The sequence below is a fragment of the Talaromyces stipitatus genome, genomic scaffold (assembly GCF_000003125.1).
Source record: "Talaromyces stipitatus ATCC 10500 scf_1105507295503 genomic scaffold, whole genome shotgun sequence".
Taxonomy (NCBI): Eukaryota; Fungi; Ascomycota; class Eurotiomycetes; order Eurotiales; family Trichocomaceae; genus Talaromyces; species Talaromyces stipitatus.
The window spans coordinates 1-7,532 of record NW_002990127.1 but is presented as its reverse complement, the minus strand read 5'-3'; the positions used below and the strand labels follow the sequence as shown (position 1 = coordinate 7,532).

The 7,532-nt window shown below is 27.1% G+C and overlaps 8 non-coding genes across 8 annotated transcripts, besides 17 other annotated features; all 8 read right to left on the bottom strand.

The window, feature by feature from the left end:
* Positions 1-326: 326 nt before the first annotated feature.
* Positions 327-348: a sequence feature (AT_rich).
* A 361-nt stretch (positions 349-709) lies between these two features.
* Positions 710-731: a sequence feature (AT_rich).
* Positions 732-809: 78 nt separating this feature from the next.
* On the bottom strand, positions 810-895 carry TSTA_007260. The gene has a single exon. It is a non-coding gene; the product is annotated as a tRNA-Ser (tRNA).
* A 1-nt stretch (position 896) lies between these two features.
* Positions 897-968, bottom strand: TSTA_007250. The gene has a single exon. It is a non-coding gene; the product is annotated as a tRNA-Ile (tRNA).
* Positions 969-975: 7 nt separating this feature from the next.
* Positions 976-998: a sequence feature (AT_rich).
* On the bottom strand, positions 999-1,069 carry TSTA_007240. The gene has a single exon. It is a non-coding gene; the product is annotated as a tRNA-Sec (tRNA).
* Positions 1,070-1,317: 248 nt separating this feature from the next.
* Positions 1,318-1,369: a sequence feature (AT_rich).
* On the bottom strand, positions 1,367-1,437 carry TSTA_007230. The gene has a single exon. It is a non-coding gene; the product is annotated as a tRNA-Gly (tRNA).
* A 5-nt stretch (positions 1,438-1,442) lies between these two features.
* Positions 1,443-1,514, bottom strand: TSTA_007220. The gene has a single exon. It is a non-coding gene; the product is annotated as a tRNA-Lys (tRNA).
* A 7-nt stretch (positions 1,515-1,521) lies between these two features.
* Positions 1,522-1,555: a sequence feature (AT_rich).
* TSTA_007210 lies at positions 1,553-1,623 on the bottom strand. The gene has a single exon. It is a non-coding gene; the product is annotated as a tRNA-Arg (tRNA).
* A 15-nt stretch (positions 1,624-1,638) lies between these two features.
* Positions 1,639-1,659: a sequence feature (AT_rich).
* A 1,209-nt stretch (positions 1,660-2,868) lies between these two features.
* Positions 2,869-2,906: a sequence feature (AT_rich).
* A 119-nt stretch (positions 2,907-3,025) lies between these two features.
* Positions 3,026-3,081: a sequence feature (AT_rich).
* A 30-nt stretch (positions 3,082-3,111) lies between these two features.
* Positions 3,112-3,191: a microsatellite.
* Positions 3,192-3,315: 124 nt separating this feature from the next.
* Positions 3,316-3,397: a sequence feature (AT_rich).
* Positions 3,398-4,812: 1,415 nt separating this feature from the next.
* Positions 4,813-4,904: a sequence feature (AT_rich).
* A 193-nt stretch (positions 4,905-5,097) lies between these two features.
* On the bottom strand, positions 5,098-5,167 carry TSTA_007200. Its single transcript has one exon. It is a non-coding gene; the product is annotated as a tRNA-Asn (tRNA).
* Positions 5,168-5,185: 18 nt separating this feature from the next.
* Positions 5,186-5,205: a microsatellite.
* Positions 5,206-6,088: 883 nt separating this feature from the next.
* Positions 6,089-6,116: a sequence feature (AT_rich).
* A 151-nt stretch (positions 6,117-6,267) lies between these two features.
* Positions 6,268-6,341: a sequence feature (AT_rich).
* TSTA_007190 lies at positions 6,339-6,409 on the bottom strand. The gene has a single exon. It is a non-coding gene; the product is annotated as a tRNA-Arg (tRNA).
* A 1-nt stretch (position 6,410) lies between these two features.
* Positions 6,411-6,463: a sequence feature (AT_rich).
* Positions 6,464-6,773: 310 nt separating this feature from the next.
* Positions 6,774-6,802: a sequence feature (AT_rich).
* A 684-nt stretch (positions 6,803-7,486) lies between these two features.
* Positions 7,487-7,509: a sequence feature (AT_rich).
* Positions 7,510-7,532: the final 23 nt, after the last annotated feature.

Sequence of the window (7,532 nt, the reverse complement as noted above, 5' to 3'; positions counted from 1 at the left end):
ATATTGTCCGAGATCACAGTTCTGTACTGCTAAGATGTTAATTAAATTACCTACTCACATAGGTTTCGCGGAAAACCAGCTATACTAGTCAGTTTTATCTTTCACTAACTTACCACAATTCATCGGATATCTATACAACGATAACCCGTTCGGGCTTTTTTAACCCTGACCATGGTAAGATCACTAGCCTTCGGGTCTAATTTTAGATACTTATCATTTTTTCATAATTGGTTTATCTTAGATAATTTAATATCTCAAAAAATACTAAAAATTATACACTTGCATCTAAAATTAACTTGCTGACCCATTATGCAAAAGGTACACTCTTATTTTTAATTTTAATTTTTACTCGAGCTGCTTATAAAATTACTATTTCAAATTTTACCTCACGGTACTATTCACTATCGCTTATATATCATATTTAGCCTTAGAGGAAGGTTCCCCTATATTCAAACAGATATTATCCATTTTACTTAAATTAGGCTATTATTATTTAGTATTTACTTAAATAACAATCTCGTTTGATTTATTTTCCTAAAGTTACTAAGATATTTCAATTCACTTTGTTTTATTATTTAGGATTTCTCTTAGAATCAAGATAACATCTATGTGATTCTTTAATATATAGCTAATTATCCATAATAATTTCTTTTTATACATAATTAAAAAAGAACAAAATTTTCATAGCTAGACTATAGCTAAATTGTTGTAAATATATTTATTATTATTATCAGGTTATTATGATTCGAACATAACAATTCCTCAACCCAAATGAGACGCCTAACCAACCTGGCTCTAACCTGTTTTTTCAGAGAGTATATGATTCGAACATATGAAAGTTTTTACCTTTAACTAGACTCAAGCTAGTCGCCTTAAACCACTCAGCCAACTCTCTATGATTCTTCAGTGGATCGAACACTGAACATATCCTTATCAAGAATACACTTTACCAGTTAAGTTAAAGAACCAAAAGACATATTTAATTAAAAAAATATATACAAGAGCACTCAGACTTGAACTAAGAAATGCAAATTTGAAGTTTGCGGTTTTACCATTAAACTATACTCTTAAACGGAAAAGAAGAGATTCGAACTCTTAGATATATACATATATCGTTTAGCAAACGACCCGCCCTTCCTATGGCTACCTTTCCTTTACCGAGTTAGGTCGGCCTCGATCCGACATCTATATCTTCGACAAAGATACCCTTTACCTATTAAGTTACTAACCCTAAAAAAAGTTTTAATTACGATCAGCTGAATTCGAATCAGCGCACCTCGTTTGGTAAACGAGTAGTCTACCGCTAACTTATGATCGTTTAAATAAAAATATTAATATATATTATTAGCATAACTAAAAAAAAATATATGACTAGCTGAATTCGAATCAGCACTTATCGAGTGGAAGTCGACGATTCTACCATTAAACTATAGTCATTTTTATAAGACCTATGGGATTTGAACCCACAAGATAATGATTAAAAGTCACATGTTTTACCGTTAAACTAAGGTCTCTATAAAGATTTTTAATAAACTTTAAAAATAAAATTAATAAACGTGTATAAGATTCGAACTTATATAATTATGTCCGTAGCATAATATTTTACCATTAAATTAACACGTTGAGATTTTTTTTAGCTTATATTATTTTAATTAATAACCTCAATAATATACTGAAATATATAAAAACAATCAAACTACATCAACAAAATGTCAGTATAAAATACCAGATTCATATCCAAGATGATGATGATCAGTTAAATGATAGGCCATCAAACGTCATAATCCTACAGCTAAGAACGCTGTTCCTATTATAACATGTAATCCGTGGAAACCAGTACCAAGATAAAAACATGATCCATAAACACCATCTGATATAGTAAAAGATGAAACTGTATACTCTAAACCTTGGAAACCTGTAAATATTACAGCTAATATTATTGTAGCTATAGTACCATATAAAGCACCTTTTCTATTTCCTTGTATTAATGAATGATGAGCATAAGTTATTGTAACTCCAGAAGATAATAAAATTATAGTATTTAATAATGGTAATTCAAATGGGTTAACACCTTCAATACCCATAGGAGGTCATTGACCTCCTAATTCTATACTAGGTGATATTGAACTATGAAAAAAAGTTCAAAAAATAGCTATAAAGAAAAAAACTTCTGATATTATAAATAGACCAACTCCTAAGTTTAATCCTCTTTGCACTGCATAAGTATGATTTCCTAAATAAGTACCCTCAGAAATTATATCTCTAAATCATAAAGCCATAGAATAAACTACATTTAATACACTAAGAAATACAAAATACTGAAAAGATTCAAAACCATGCATAAATAAAACTGTAGAAGTAGTAAGTATAAATAAAGATATACTTGTATATAAAGGTCAAGGAGATGGAGATACTAAATGAAAAGGATGATGTTGAAAATTTTTTTTAGCTATATAAACCATATAATAAGAACTATATATTAAACATACAAATTAAGAAAAAAGAAAAATAATTATCTCTTCTCTGCTTTTTTTGTTATTACAATAGAACCTACCATAGCTAATAATAATATTATAGAAGCTATAATTAGTCAAATAGCATAATTTGTATACATTACATTACCTATACCACTTATATGAGTTATATCTACTAAAGAAGTATCTCATGATTTACTACTTGCATATTGTATTTGTTCATCGTATATATATTCATTAATATTTACATCTATAACATGTGAATTATCTACGTTTGTATTTAAAAAATTTAAATTACCTGGTAAAATACGAGCTATTAAAAAGTAAAACAACATAACAGTTAAGATAGCTAAAGGTGTATCATTATTAGTTTCATTAGTAAGTTCCGAAATTCTTATATTTATTAACATTAAAATAAATAAAAATAAAATAGAAACAGCTCCTACATATACTAATATGTAAGATAACCCTATAAAACCAAATCCTATTATTATTAATAAAGTAGAGATGTTTACGAATAATCCTATTAAAAATAACACCGAAATAATAGGATTTTTATTTATTATAATTGAAATACCAAATATAATAGACAATAAATAAATTATATCTAACATTTCGGGGATAAAACCATAATTAATATCTTTTAATATATTTATATTATTCATATATTTATTTTATTTTTTTGTCATAAATATATTATATATATATATTTATCTAAATAAGGTAAAAAAAAAACAATCTTCTATACATGTTTTTGTAGGAAGCAAGAGATTCGAACTCATACAAGCATATTGCTATTGAGTTTACAGCTCAACCCATTTTACCAATAATGGAACCTTCCTTTAAAAAAAAACAAATTAATGTTTTTTTAATTTTTGCAAAAAAAACAAGTTAAAGTTTTTTTTTTATTCAAATTTATTAATCCCGTGCAATTTCCATTACACGAACCATATTTCGACTTAACACCAATTAAAGTCATGCATACGAAAATTATGTTTACATATTTATACATCTAATTATCTATATTAATATATAAACAAACCAAACTTATTGCACATACTCCTTTCAGCGCCTGACGAGTGGTTAGTACCTAGCTGAGATTAGATTCACCGTGACGATGGTGATTCACGATTACTAGTAATTCCTTATTCATGCTGTCGAATTACAGACAACAATCCATATTATATCCAATTTTGGGGATTAGCTCCATTTCGCAATATAGCATCCCTTTGTAGAGGCATATGTGGCACGTCTATAGCCCACAATATTTAGGCCATGATGACTTGTCTTAATCCCTTTTATCTTTCCACTATACTGGAGAACCACTTTATATATACAAATAAAATGAGGGTTTTCGTTAATTTTAGGAGTTAACCAGATCTCACGACATTAACTAAAGACAGCCGTGCAGCGCTTGTAATAACTTAATATATTCAAATTGTGGTAAGGTTATTCGCGGATTATCGAATTAAATAACATACTTCACTACTGGTTTCAGAAACGGTCTAATGATTTCAGTTTATATGTTGCCATAGTACTCTTGAGGTGGAATGCTTACACTTTCATTTATAGACTAAATTTGTTATCTAGTCTATGACATTCATCATTTTCTGCTTGGACTACTAGGGTATCTAATCCTTCTTGCTACCCAAGCCTTCGTCCCTCAACGTCAGTTTTTACATAGAAGGACGCCTTCGCCGTTACCAGTCCCTCTGGTATCAAAGTATTTTATCACTACTCCAGAAGTTCTTCCTTCTCACATAAAACTCTAGTAAATAAGTACTCTACTCAAGTGTTATTTACCGTCTAGGTACCCTTTAAACCTAATAAAGATGACTAACACTAGTCTTCTACGTATTACCGCGACTGCTGGCACGTAATTTGGTCAAGACTTATAAATAGGAAATTGTCATTATCATTATCCTATTTAGAATTTTATACGAATTAATCGTTATTGTATTAGTTATAATACATTTACATTCTTCCAAGTTACTGGTTCAGTCGTTAGACCATTGACCAATATTCCTCACTGCTGTACTAATACGCATTGGGGTTTTTTCAGACCCAATGTGGTCGATCGACCTCTCAGTCACGACTACGAGTGTTAGCTAGAAAGAGACATTACCTCTTCTACTACTTCACCGAGATAAAGATTAACATCTTAAAGCAGAATTTTGATTTCCTTTTTTTTTATAAGAGATTTACTCTTACTTTAAGGTAGCCAAATTATCATTTACTCACCTGTACACCACTACTTTACTTAAAAAATAAATAAAGTCGTACGATTAGCATGTGTCAAGTACTTGGACAGCGTTCAATCAGAGCCATCATCAAACTCAATAATTATTTTTTTTATAATGTATAATAACATTAAGATTAGAGATAATTAATATATAAAATTAAATAGATAATATATATTATTAATAATAAGACGGTTTCTGTACTATTATGATTCTAAATAAAAACTAAATAAAGGGATACATGCTCGAAAACATACATAATTTTATTATAAGTTTTTAGTTCTACTAACCCATCATCTCTGATCTCGCTATATACACGTGTATATTTATATATTCCGAACTTTCCATTTATTGGTATAAATACTGTTATAGGGTTACACCATAGCTCTTAAGATGAATCGAACATCTATACGGATATTAACAGTATCTGCTCTACCATTGAGCTATAAGAGCTTGTCTATGCATACATAGTATTATTATTATTATTATTAAATTAAAAGAATTCTTTTATCAAATAGAATCGTAATATATCATCTGGATATAATTAGTGTAAGTCTAATCCATCTTTAATATATGAACAACTTAAAACTACAAAAACTTGAGCTTGGATGAAAGCAATAGCTAATTCTAAACCTGAAAAAGCTATTATAAATGCTAAAGGTAACAATCCTAAGAAAAAGAATAATAAACCACTAGTCATAATATTATATGTAAATCCACCTAAAATAGATAAAAGCATATGTCCTGATAATATGTTTGCAGCTAATCTTAATCCTAATGAAACATTTCTTGATAAATAAGAAATAAATTCAATTAAAACTAATAAAGGTAATAAACCTAAAGGACAACCAGAAGGTACAAATAAAGAGAAAAATTTTAATCCGTGTTTTTGGAAACCTAAAATTGTTGCACCTAAAACAACTGTAAAACTCATAGAAAAAGTTAAAACAAAATGTGATGTAGATGCAAAACTATACGGTATCATTCCTAATAAATTATTAGCTAAAATAAAAATAAATAATGAGTATATAAAAGGGAAATATACTTGTCCTTTATTTGAATTTATTTGGTTAATTACTATACCATGTACAGTAAAATATAAAGTTTCTTGGCTTAATGATCAGTTATTAGGTATTATTTTATTATTATTAGTAGCTAATAAACTATAACTTATTATTAATACAATTCCTACTGATAAATATAAACCTATATTTGTTAAAGATATATGAGTGTTATTTAATAAACTAATATTTAGAGAAAGTAAATCTCTTATTTCAAATTGGTCTAAGGGGCTTAATATGAAATTTACTTGCATTATTATAAAAATAGATACTATTTAACGTATTTAAAGATTGGATATTCCAACATATTACGTAATTATTATAATTTATTTATATAAATACGTGATATAAAAGTACGAACAAATTTAGGTAATATGAATTTAGAAAAAGTATAAACTAATACTGTTAATATTACAAAAGTAAATACAACTTGATTCACAAAAAAAAAAGGTACTAATTGAGGCATATTTTTCTTTACATTTATCAATATAGATATTTATAAATATTACATATCTTTATTACAAAGTAAAAACATATAATTTATATATATAAATTTTTATATTTTTCTTATCTAGGATTCGAACTTAGATCAAAATATTAGAAGTATTCTGCTCTACCATTGAGCTAATAAGAACTAAAAATAAATTAAAACAAATTAATTTAATCTTAATTAATATTATATATTAATGAAGAAACTGAATAATGTAAACCATCTAAAATAGGAGAAGGGTAAATACCGAATAATACTGTTAATATTACGAAAATTAATAACATTATAAATTCTCTTTTATTAACATCTCTTAAATTTTCTTTAAAGAAAATAGAATAAGAACCACCAAATGCTATTCTATTATACATAAATATAGTATAAGCAGCAGAGAATACTATAGAAGAACTAGCTAATATACCTAAAATAGGCATTCTTTCAAATACACCATATATTGACATAAATTCCCCTAAAAAATTCAAAGTTAATGGAACTCCACAGTTACCTAAAGATAAAATAAAAAATAATATACTAAATATAGGCATAATTTGTCCCATACCTCTATAATAAGTTATTAATCTAGTAGATGATCTATCATATAAAATTCCTCCTGCACATATAAATAAACCAGAAGATACAAAACCATGAGCTAAACCTAAAGTTATAGCACCTTCAATACCTTGTATAGTATTACTAAATGCACCTAAAAGATACACAGCTGCATGAGATACAGATGAATAAGCTATAAGTTCTTTAATATCTATAGTTCTTAAAGTACTAAAACTAGCATATATAATAGTTACTACACCTATTACATAAACTATAAATGTATAATTTAAAGAAGCCTTAGGTAATAAAGGTAAAATAAGTCTAAATATTCCATATAAACTCAATTTTAAAACTATACCAGCTAAAATAATACTACCTGATAAAGGTGATTCTACATGAGCTTTTAATAATCAAGTATTTAAAAAAATTGTAGGAGTTTTTACAGCAAAAGATAAAAATATACCATAAAATAAAAATAATTGTGTTGTATACTCAAAATTAGTTTTAAATAAGGCATCGAAATCTGTAGTACCCATTATAGAAGCCATTGTTATAATAGACAATAACATAAATAACGATCCAAATAAAGTATATAAAAATAAGTAAAAACTGGCTCTTACTTTGTTATTTGACCCAAATAAACCAATTAATAAAAATAAAGGGGTATATACTCTCAAAAAAATATAAAATAATAATATGTCTAAACCAGGAAACAGCTATA